Source organism: Rutidosis leptorrhynchoides, chromosome 6 (assembly GCF_046630445.1).
Source record: "Rutidosis leptorrhynchoides isolate AG116_Rl617_1_P2 chromosome 6, CSIRO_AGI_Rlap_v1, whole genome shotgun sequence".
In the NCBI taxonomy this organism is placed as follows: domain Eukaryota; kingdom Viridiplantae; phylum Streptophyta; class Magnoliopsida; order Asterales; family Asteraceae; genus Rutidosis; species Rutidosis leptorrhynchoides.
This window is the reverse complement of record NC_092338.1, coordinates 113,694,672-113,708,016: the sequence shown is the minus strand read 5'-3', so window position 1 is coordinate 113,708,016 and position 13,345 is coordinate 113,694,672.

Below are 13,345 nucleotides of genomic sequence, written 5' to 3'. Positions count from 1 at the left end.
TCTAGTTAATATCAAATGTGAAACGAATTAAACTCATTTGATGTCAACAACATATATGATAAGATTTCTTATTCAAATATTTTTTTTTAAACATGATTCTACTGTTTCATTGATTATGATTAAAATTTGCATATTCTTATTTTACATGTAGATGAATATCCTGGACCGTTTACAATCAAACGATATCATGGTGGCCGTTTTACTCATCCTCCACGTAGGGATTATAGTATATCAAATGAGTTCCGATATCCTAATGCATATGAACTTGCTAGATTGAAAGTGTCCGAGCCGCGGCTGGATCACCCTTAGCCGCCAGCTAGACATGCAGATTGGCGGTTTCGTGTGCTTGAATAACAAGTTAAACGCGTAAAGTTTATTAACCGACATCCCTAGACGCCGGCTAGACCTATCTTAGCCGCCAGCTAGGCTATATTTTTGAGTCCTATAAATAGAGGTCGAATTCTGTTGTTTTACACGTACATTGAGTTTTAAGGTTTAGTCACGAAAAACTACGAATTGTTTAGAATTTTAATCTTTCTTTCAAGTTGTAATCATCATCTTCTCAAGTTAATTCAAGTTTTATTTCATTTAATCAATGTACTTTTACTTTTATATTCTTGTTTCTTTTCAGTTATGTTTAATTTATTGTTTATTCGTTTATATTCGTCTACCATTATGAACTAAACATTCATAGTGGTTAATTGGACGAAAACTAAATTATCTAGGACTTAAGATGAAGCCGCCGGCTGTGATGATCTTAGCCGCCATTTGGATCCAGAGCCGCCGGCTTCGTGCTTCAAATTGTGCAGTTTCTGATTTTTTTTCAGAACTGTATAATTATGTTGTTGTGATTGTCGTTTTATCTGTGTATTGCTGTCACGTTCTAAATCTTTATCTGCATGCTTAATAATTAGGTAATAAGAACTACAATTAACTAGTAATTAATTCTAAGTATTCTTTTACTCGATTCATCTAACTTTTGAGATTAATCGCATCAATAAAGTATTTGAATTGCATGGAGTTTAGCTAAAGATCATGAGTAGTAATCAACTAGTTCAATAATAATTATACTCATGTAATAAACTCACTATTGTTAGACTTAATCGAAGAACCCTAATTTATGTGGATTCAATTTTCCATTGTATGAAAACTTAGTCAAAAGATTGATTCGTAGCTAGTAACTTTAATTGATCTGTTTAGGTTTATCAGCTTATCTATTTATCAGTCTGATTACATGTTGCCTTAGTCCACACCACAAGATTAAGAAGACATTTATCATGTGGTTATTTGAATATCATAAGTCAGGATATTAACTTTGAACCCCCATTTAGTTAATATATGTTTTAAGTCTTACTTTTTGAACTTTATGTTATATTTAGCTTAACCTTTTAGGGATAATAATTGGTCTATGATTATTATTTTGCTATTTATTGGTATTAGTATGAGTAATGAAACTATCTAATAATGAATCCCTCCCAATTAAAAAGTACAAATAACCGCTTCCTTTTATTATATTTAATTAATTTAAATCAATTCATATTCTATACTACGTATTTCATAAGATAGTCTTACCAAAGTTAATTAAAGATAATCTATAATAATAATATTAAATACTTCTAATTTTTTCATATGAGTTAAAATTAAAGACAACTTATATTTTGCTACATGTAATCTCTTTGGACGATCCTTAACTTACTAATTACTATACTACCTTGATCGGGTTTTGTTGCTCGTAAGGATGTTAAAGTGTACAGTAAATTAAGATAATATAAATTTTAAAAGTTGAGAAACACTACTAGAAAAAAGAGAACAGGCGACGAAGGCTTTTTGCGGCGCACCAATCTCGCCGCTAAACGACAAAAAAATCAGACTTCTGACCAGTTGAATTGGGCCTACACGCAATTGCGGCGCTCCCTTGCTGCTAATAAATTTACCATATTTTCTTTTCCTTTTTCCTTCGCTAGCAAATTCTGGTCAAAGATGGAAGTGTGGGACCATATGTAATTGCGGCGACGGGTCGCCGCTAATACTCCGACGTAAAAGTTTTTGGCGCTTATTTTTTCCCTCCAAACTACTTCCCGCAAGTTTTTTTCTTCCCGCTAGTTTCGGTGCATCGTAGTAGGTGTGCGCCGCAAAAGGTGCGTTACGGATTCTATAAGTAAGAGCAGAGATATATAACTAATTAACATTACATATATTTTTACCCTCATACACACATCAAATACAACGAAAATGGTAACCGTTCCGCCAATGATTGTCTCTTTCGACGTGTATTACGGAAGTAGATTCCGTAATCAAATGAGAGACTACCGTAATAACAGTAGTTCGAAATCTACGTTCGAAGAAATTGATGTTCGCGACGTAGGTTTAGAGGACCTTCTATACTTTTTGAATGAAATGGTTCCGTTCGAACACACGGATGTCTTGTATTACGAAGATGACTGTGTTCCAGAATTGTCTGCTACATATCTCCGAACAGAGGATCAGTGGAACGGTATAAAAGAAACCTTGAGTTGGCGTTCTAATCGCATTTCTCTTTATTTAGTTTTGGAAGATGAGTAAAGTTGTTTTAATTTCCGTCAACTAAACTGTTAAGTTTAGCTAAGTTTAGTGTTAATCGTATCGTTTTTATTTTAGTATTAATTGTATCATTTTTATTTTAGTGTTAATTGTATCGTTTTTATTTTAGTATTATTTGTATCATTTTTATTTTAGTGTTAATTGTATCGTTTTTATTTTTGTATTAATTGTATCATTTGTTAGTATTAATTGTATCGTTTTTATTTTGGTATTAATTGTATCATTTTTATTAGTTATGTTGAAAAACAATTGTCATTTAAATTACAGTTCAATTTAATCAATAATTAATACTGAATAAATTATAATTTAATCCATAATTACTACCACTACCACTACCACCACCACTACCACCACCACTACCACTACTACTACTACTACTACTACTACTACTCATAAAAGATTATTTTTTTAAACATCACTTTTATTAAAACACCAAACACTGTCAAGCACACGACTACATTTAAACACACTTACTGAATTAAACACACGACTAAAATTAAACACACTTACTAAATTTAAACACACTTACTGAATTAAACACACTTCAAGCACACGACTACAAAGTTACTGGTATTGAAACACACTAATAACGACGACGAGGATGACTACGAGCATCCGATTTAGTGGACGAACTTTCAGAACCTGAGCTCGATGCTGCCGATGTTTCAGAGATGAAGAACCGGTCGATAGGTAACGTGGCTATCGGACGTCGTCCCACCAGACATTCAACCGCACCAATACTAGTAAATAGAAGGTTCAGAAATGCTCCGTACGGAAGATGAGGTCTTGTTTCTGCATAACGAAGTTGATTCATTCGGGAAGCGACCAAATGAGCAATATTTACTTGGATGTTGTGAGTTATGCACCAGTGAAGACATGCTTCGGTCATTGACAATCGAGTGACGTTTGGTTCGCGGTGGTACATGTTACTCCTAATAAGTGCATTTCTTATAGCAATATTTCTCGGACGAAGGTATTTGTCAAGGATGCCTGAACGTTCTATGGTTCTGAATGGAACCGCAATACGACACACAAGTATGGCCATGTCATATTTTGGAATATCATGAGGAAGAGCTTCGAGGTCTTCACTGGGAAAATAGATATTTTTACCTACAAATGGTACGCCCAATAGCATACCAAATTGTTCAAGAGTATACTCGTGTTGCCTGTCATAGATTTGAAACCTCACCAATTGTTCATTAGTGAATTCAAAGTTGGAATAGAATTGATGCACGAGAGCAGGGAAAAAAAACTTATCAAGCAAAAGGAAAGGGAGCCAACCCATTCTTCTGAATTCACGATCGATCTCTGGAAAATCTTGTAGTCTGACTTGTCGACCTTCACTAATAGGTCTATTATGTGTTAGTTGATTCATAGTGTGATTGTAGAGATAGAGATAGAGAGACTTGAATGGGTAGATATGGATGAAAAGAGTGTGTATGGCTACTCTTTAAGTAGATCCACAAACTGCCACTCCACCAAGAATTCCCGTACCAATGTTTTCCGCCCAAAAATTTTCCCGCCCTAGTGTAACGGTGTTTATGTGTCGGTGTACGTAACGGTGTAATGTAATGTTGTTATGTAACGGTGTATTGTAACAGTTTTATGCATGTGTCGGTGTATTGTAATGGTGTATTGTTATTATTAAACACAATAACAACGAAAGATAAGTGTTTGAGATGTGGTTTGTTAACATTTGAGGGGTTGTATTTATAGGGGATTGAAGCACTTGTTTGAACGAATCTAATGGTCATGAATTAAAATCACATGTTAAATACAGCTTTATGCAGAGCATCGCTGCTCAATACAACGTTATGCAGAGCATCTCTGCTCAACACAACTTTATGCAGAGCATCTCTGCTCAACACACCTTTATGCAGAGCATCTCTACTCAACACAACTTTATGCAGAGCATCTCTGCTAAACACAACATTATTACACGAATCCAATGTTAAAATTACACGATTTATTGAAAATTAAAATTACACAGTTTATTAAAATACAACAATTTATTGAAATTCAAAATACAACAATGACACACTTTAAGCATTCAAAGTTGGTCATGAATGTGGTGGTGGTGGATTAGATGATGGAAGGCTGACGTCAGCATCAACCATGAAGATGCATTGAAATAGTAGAAACAGAAATACTAGAAACTGAAATTAATTATGAAACTACAAACTAATTCTGAAACTGAAATACTAGAAACTGAAATTAATTCTGAAACTACAAACTACAACACAATACTTCCAAAGGGGATTACATCGGTTAGTTGAAAATGAAATACGACACAAATGCTACAAGAGTACAAATTAACATCATTTTCAACATTTTTGCTTGACGTTTTGCGGTTTTGAGTGAACGTTGTATATCTTTTTTGGACCTTAACAATTCTGGTATCACCTCAAGCACCCTTTCAGACCAGAGCGGATCAATCCAAATTTGTCGCTTTCTACGAAGTTCAGACATCAAGGTGCCGAACGTACCACCATAACCATAATATCGTCGACCGTACTCGTACTCATCAGTCAAGCACGTTTTGAGAACCATCTTTGAACCACAAGATCGACAAAATTTCACAGGCAAAGTTTCCACTGGACCATAGTGGTAATTATCAGCCATATTGTTGCAGTCATCTAGTGTTGTGATTAGTGGGGTAGTTATATAGAAGAATTTTTCCGCACAAAAAGCTATCATCTGTTTTCCCGCCAAAAAATTCCCACCAAATGTTTTCCCGCCAAAAATTTCCCACCAAATTATTACGGCTCAATTTAATGATGATGTTGGTGTTGGTGGTGATGATGACGATGATGACGAAGATGATGACAATGATGATGATGATGATGACAATGATGATGACGAAGATGATGACGACAATGTTGGTGGTAGTAAGATTATTGTTAATAAAATCAATTAAATATTTAATTAAATAAATAAAATATTATTAATTAACAAATAATAGCATTAATATTTTTTGGTTAATTAAACATTTTATAAAAAAAAAAACAAATTTAACAAAAACAACGACCATTTGCGGCGAGGATCGCCGCAATTGAGGTAACATCCAAAATTTTCGTCAAAAGTCAAATTTCTCTCAAAGAAAATTCAGTGCACCGCCAAAAAGCATTTGCGGCGTAGCTTTAGCAATTGCGGCGAGCGTCGCCGCAAATACCACCTGAGAAAAAATAAAACTTTCTGCTTCTTTTCACTTCCCCATTTCACTCCATCTCAACCACCAAACCCCATCCGTCAATTTTCGGTCTACTTCACTCAATTCCGGTCGATTCCACCTTTAATCTTCAACAATTTTTCATCAATGTTAGTAATCTACTCCTCTTTTCTTAATTTTTCTTGTTTTTTCTTGTTTTCAAGCATTAATCTTTAATTTTCAGATTTATGCATTTTTGTTGTTAAATATGCTAGAATTGCTTCTTTAAACTTGTTTCTCTTGTTAGATTACACTACAATTTTGATTTATATTGTTAGGGTTCATAATTTTAGTTAGATGGTTGTTAGTTAGTGTTCATAATATTAGAACAATGTTGTTATTGTTGATAATTTTCTTAGATGATTGTTACTTTGATAGTGTTAGTTTTGATTTTTGTTATTTAAGTTATTGTTAGTGTTCATAATTAGTAGTTAGTAACTTGTAATTTAGGTTACAAGTTACAACTTGATAATTTAGGTTAACAATATGATAATTAGAAGCTTATAAGTTAGTTGCTTGTTAGGTAGTAACTTAATTTAGTTGGAAATTTGTAAGTTAGTAACTTAATTTAGTTAGTAATCCAAATTTAGTTTGTATGTTACTTTGTTAAATTAATGTTTATGTTAGTTTAGTAAGTTAATGTTTATGTTAGTTTAGTAAGTTAATGTTTATGTTTATTTTAGTTTTGTAAGTTTACTTTGTATGATGTGTGTTTAGGTATGTTAATTATTCCCCGTCTTAAACCGTAGGTCACCCGTCCTGAATTAATTTAGAAATTAATTCCGGATAGTCCCCGTTTTGGGACTACTTTTTGAATGTGTTGTCTCATTTAGGTTATGAGTGCGTGTATTTGATTTACTATAAGAAATATTCGGTAACATTTCTCTTTTGCCCTACGAATATGTGTTTCATACACTTATTTGGGGGCTAAGGGGAAATGCTGTCGAATTTTTCTTAAATAGTAAATCATATATACGCATTCGTATATGAGACACATTTTCAAAAAGTGGGTTAGGCAGCCAACCTTTCTACACTCCACTTACCTTAGTTTAATATTTTACATACTTAAAGTTTGATTGTGATTGGCTATTAAATAATTTGTTGACTTAATATATATGTGATTTTTATATGCATGTTTATGTCATTTGTTACTTGTAAATTTGTAAATGTAGTAAATGTCAATCGATAAGAGTTGGACTACTTTAGATCGTTTATCTGAAGAATTTTGGTCAGGTCTTGAGTTGTTCATAAGTAGATGTAACGAATACCTTAATACCAAAGGGGAATGTCGTTGTCCATGTGAAAATTGTGATAACCATATATTTCACAAGCCAAATAAAATTAAAATACACATACATAAACACGGGTTTAGTGAACGTTATAAGATATGGAGATGGCATGGTGAAAATATCGTTATGCCACCGCCAACAGAACCTGTCACACATGAACCGACTGACCGATTGCATGATTTACTGAACGATCTTCGTGAGGATAGTACTTTAGATGAACAAACCATAGATGGCGATGATCCAATGAACACAACTGATGCACCAAGTGCTAGACACGCCGGTATTAGCGAATTAGATAAACTTGACGAGACAGAGCTATACCCTGGTTGTAACTTTATGTCAGCGTTTAATTTTTTGGCAAAGTTGATGCACATGAAGGTAGATAGTAAATGGACCAATACATCATTTGACAAATTGTTGCAATTACTTACAACTGCATTTCCTCTCGCTAATATTCCTAAGTCTCACTATGAGGCTAAGAAGAAAATGAGTGAGATTGGTTTAGGATACGAAGCAAGGGCGAAAGTCAAAACTCAAAACTCACCAAGGGCGAAAGTCATTCGCTCAAAATCGATATGAGCATGTAAGTTAGTTTAATTTTATTTTGGATAATATATACATACTTACATATAAATATATATACATACTTACATATATTAATAAATTAGTAAAAATATATATATATATATCTACATATCTATCAATTTCATATATTTACAGCGTAATCGGGAAACTAACGAGAACGAGAGCTTAATCGAAGGCTATAAGAGGAACAACACGGATGACAAGGGAAATTGGTTTGAACCTTTCGAGGAACCCGTTCGCAAATATGTAAGTCATTATAATCACTAGCTCTTTAATTTGTATAATAAAAACATCATTTTCAAGTTTCTAATGGTGGTTATTTTTGTGTTTTAACTATGAAGAATGAGATGGTGCGGATGCGTGATGAGCAAGTTGGGGCACAAAGTCCAATGAGTGAACGGGAAATCATGCGAGATGTCTTAGGTCATCGTTATGGATGGGAACGTGGTGTTGGTCCAAGTTATTGAAATGTCCCGTTCATATTGATTATAAACGTTCCATATTAATTAATTTCGTCGCGAGGTTTTGACCTCTATATGAGACGTTTTTCAAAGACTGCATTGATTTTTAAAACAACCATAACCTTTATTTTATCTATAAAGGTTTAAAAAAAACATTACGTAGATTATCAAATAATGATAATCAAATAATGATAAATCTAAAATATACTGTTTACACACGACCATTACATAATGGTTTACAATACAAATATATTACATCGACATATGTTTCTTGAATGCAGTTTTTACACAATATCATACAAACATGGACTCCAAATCTTGTCCTTATTTTAGTATGCAACAGCGGAAGCTCTTAGTATTCACTTGAGAATAAACATGCTTTAAACGTCAACAAAAATGTTGGTGAGTTATAGGTTTAACCTATATATATCAAATCGTAACAATAGACCACAAGATTTCATATTTCAATACACATCCCATACATAGAGATAAAAATCATTCATATGGTGAACACCTGGTAACCGACATTAACAAGATGCATATATAAGAATATCCCCATCATTCCGTGACACCCTTCGGATATGATATAAATTTCGAAATACTAAAGCATCCGGTACTTTGGATGGGGTTTGTTAGGCCCAATAGATCTATCTTTAGGATTCCCGTCAATTAGGGTGTATGTTCCCTAATTCTTAGATTACCAGACTTTATAAAAGGGGTATATTCGATTTCGATAATTCAACCATAGAATGTAGTTTCACGTACTTGTGTCTATTTTGTAAATCATTTATAAAACCTGCATGTATTCTCATCCCAAAAATATTAGATTTTAAAAGTGGGACTATAACTCACTTTCACAGATATTTCCTTCCTCGGAAATAAGACTTGGCCACGGATCGACTCACGAACCTATACAAATATGTACATATATATCAAAGTTTGATCAAAATATAATTACAACCATTTTTATTATGTTTTAAAGATTTGAGTGTATTATGTCAGCTGTCCTCGTTAGTAACCTACAACTAGTTGTCCACAGTTAGATGTACAGAAATAAATCGATATATATTATCTTGAATCAATCCACGACCCAGTGTATACACGTCTCAGGCTAGATCACAACTCAAAGTATATATATTTTTGGAATCAACCTCAACCCTGTATAGCTAACTCCAACATTACTGCATATAGAGTGTCTATGGTTGTTCCAAATAATATATATACATGGGTCGATATGATATGTCAAAATATTTGCATACGTGTCTATGGTATCCCAAGATTACATAATATATTAGAATACATGTATAATACAATATATGTTAGCTAGGATATGATTTGTATAGATTTGTTAAACATTTCCCGTAGCTAAAAAGATCAAAAATATCCAATCTTGTTTTACCCATAACTTCTTCATTTTAAATCCGTTTTGAGTGAATCAAATTGCTATGGTTTCATATTGAACTCTATTTTATGAATCTAAACAGAAAAAATATAAGTTTATAGTCAGAAATATAAGTTACAAGTTGTTTTTGTAAAGGTAGTCATTTCAGTCGAAAGAACGACGTCTAGATGACCATTTTAGAAAATATACTTTCACTTTGAGTTTAACCTTGATTTTTGGATATAGTTTCATGTTCATATGAAAAATCATTTTCCCAGAAGAACAACTTTTAAATCAAAGTTTATCATAAATTTTAATTATCCAAACCAAAACAGCCTCCGGTTTCACTATGACGGCGTATATCCGATTTTATGGTGTTCATTGTGTTTCCAGGTTTTAAATCATTAAGTTAGCATATCATATAGATATAGAATATGTGTTTAGTTGATTTTAAAAGTCAAGTTAGAAGGATTAACTTTAGTTTGCGAACAAGTTTAGAATTAACTAAACTATGTTCTAGTGATTACAAGTTTAAACCTTCGAATAAGATAGCTTTATATGTATGAATCGAATGATGTTATGAACATAATTACTACCTCAAGTGTTCTGGATAAAACCACTGGAAATGAGAAAAATGGATCTAGCTTCAAAGGATCCTTGGATGGCTTGAAAGTTCTTGAAACAGAATCATGACATGAAAACAGTTCAAGTAAGATTTTCACTCGAAATAAGATTGTTATAGTTGTAGAAATTGAACCAAAGTTTGAATATGAATATTACCTTGAATTAGAAAGATAACCTACTGTAAATAACAAAGGTTCCTTGATCTTAGAAGATTACTTGGAATGGATTAGAAAGCTTGAAAGTAGACTTGCAAACTTGGAAGTATTCTTGATTTTTATGAAACTATACTTATGGAATTTATGAAGAACACTTAGAACTTGAAGATAGAACTTGAGAGAGATCACTTAGATGAATAAAATTGAAGAATGAAAGTGTTTGTAGGTGTTTTTGGTCGTTGGTCTATGGATTAGATATAAAGGATATGTAATTTTGTTTTCATGTAAATAAGTCATGAATGATTACTCATATTTTTGTAATTTTGTGAGATATTTCATGCTAGTTGCCAAATGATGGTTCCCACATGTGTTAGGTGACTCACATGGACTGCTAAGAGCTGATCATTGGAGTGTATATACCAATAGTACATACATCTAAAAGCTGTGTATTGTACGAGTACGAATACGGGTGCATACGAGTAGAATTGTTGATGAAACTGAACGAGGATGTAATTGTAAGCATTTTTGTTAAGTAGAAGTAATTTGATAAGTGTCTAGAAGTCTTTCAAAAGTTTATGAATACATATTAAAACACTACATGTATATACATTTTAACTGAGTCGTTAAGTCATCGTTAGTCGTTACATGTAAATGTTGTTTTGAAACCTTTAGGTTAACGATCTTGTTAACCCATTGTTTATTATATCAAATGAGATGTTAAATTTTTACATTATCATGATATTATGATATATAATATATCTTAGTATGATATATATACAGTTAAATGTCGTTACAGCGATAATCGTTACATATATAACTCGTTTCGAAATCATTAAGTTAGTAGTCTTATTTTTACATATGTAGTTCACTGTTAATACACTTACTGATATATTTACTTATCATTTAGCATAATTAACCAAGTGTATCAATATCTTAATATAATTCATATGTACCTAGTAAGACGTTGTTATAACGATAATCGTTATATATATCGTTTTCGAGTTTCTTAATTTAATAGACTCATTTTTATGTATATAACTCATTGTTAAAATACCTAATGAGATACTTACTTATAATAAAATCATGTTAACTATATATATAACCATATATATATATATATATATATATATATATATATATATATATATATATATATATATATATATGTCATCGTATAGTTTTTACAAGTTTTAACATTCGTGAATCACCGGTCAACTTGGGTGGTCAATTGTCTATATGAAACCTATTTCAATTAATCAAGTCTTAACAAGTTTGATTGATTAACACGTTGGAAATATTTAGTCATTTAAATATCAATCTCAATTAATATATATAGACATGGAAACGTTCGGGTCACTACATTACCTACCCGTTAAATAAATTTCATCCCGAAATTTTAAGTTGTTGAAGGTGCTGACGAATCTTCTGGAAATAGATGCGGGTATTTCTTCTTCATCTGATCTTCATGCTCCCAGGTGAACTCGGGTCCTCTACGAGCATTCCATCGAACCTTAACAATCGGTATCTTGTTTTGCTTAAGTCTCTTAACCTCACGATCCATTATTTCGACGGGTTCTTCAATGAATTGAAGTTTTTCAATGATTTGGATTTCGTCCAACAGAATAGTGAGATCTTCTTTAGCAAAACATTTCTTCAAATTCGAGACGTGGAAAGTGTTATGTACAGCTGCGAGTTGTTGAGGTAGCTCCAGTTGGTAAGCTACTAGTCCGACACGATCTATAATCTTGAATGGTCCAATGTACCTTGGATTTAGTTTCCCCCGTTTACCAAATCAAACAACGCCTTTCCAAGGTGAAACCTTAAGCATGACCATTTCTTCAATTTCAAACTCTATATCTTTTCTTTTACTGTCCGCGTAGCTCTTTTGTCGACTCTGGGCGGTTTTCAATCGTTGTTGAATTTGGATGATTTTCTCGGTAGTTTCTTGTATTATCTCCGGACCCGTAATCTGTCTATCCCCCACTTCATTCCAACAAATCAGAGAGCTGCACTTTCTACCATAAAGTGCCTCAAACGGCGCCATCTCAATACTAGAATGATACTAGAATGATAACTGTTGTTGTAGGAAAATTCTGCTAACGGTAGGTGTCGATCCCAACTGTTTCCGAAATCAATAACACATGCTCGTAGCATGTCTTCAAGCGTTTGTATCATCCTTTCACTCTACCCATCAGTTTGTGGATGATAGGCAGTACTCATGTCTAGATGAGTCCCCAATGCTTGTTGCAATGTCTGCCAGAACCTTGAAATAAATCTACCATCCCTATCAGAGATAATAGAGACGGGTATTCCATGTCTGGAGACAACCTCCTTCAAATACAATCGCGCCAACTTATCCATTTTGTCATCTTCTCTCATTGGCAGGAAGTGTGCTAACTTGGTGAGACGATCAACTATTACCCAAATAGTATCATAACCACTTGCAGTCCTTGGCAATTTAGTAATGAAATCCATGGTAATGTTTTCCCATCTCCATTCCAGGATTTCAGGTTGTTGTAGTAGACCTGATGGTTTCTGATGTTCAGCTTTGACCTTAGAACACGTCAAACATTCTTCTACATATTTAACAATATCGGCTTTCATACCCGGCCACCAAAAGTGTTTCTTGAGATTTTTATACATCTTCCCCGCTCCGGGATGTATTGAATATCTGGTTTTATGTGCTTCTTTAAGAACCATTTCTCTCACATCTCCAAACCTTGGTACCCAAATTCTATCCGCCCTATATCAGGTTCCGTCTTCCCGAATATTAAGATGTTTCTCTGATCCTTTGGGTATCTCATTCTTCAACTTTTCTTCTTTTACAACCCCCTATTGCTCCTCCTTTATTTGAGTAGTAAGGTTAGTACGAATAATTATATTCATAGCTTTTACCCGTATAGGTTCTCTGTCCTTTCTACTTAAATCATCGGCTACCACATTCGCCTTCCCCGGGTGGTATCGAATCTCAAAATCATAATCATTCAACAGTTCAATCCACCTGCGTTGTCTCATATTCAGTTGCTTCTGATTAAATATATGTTGGAGACTTTTGTGGTCGG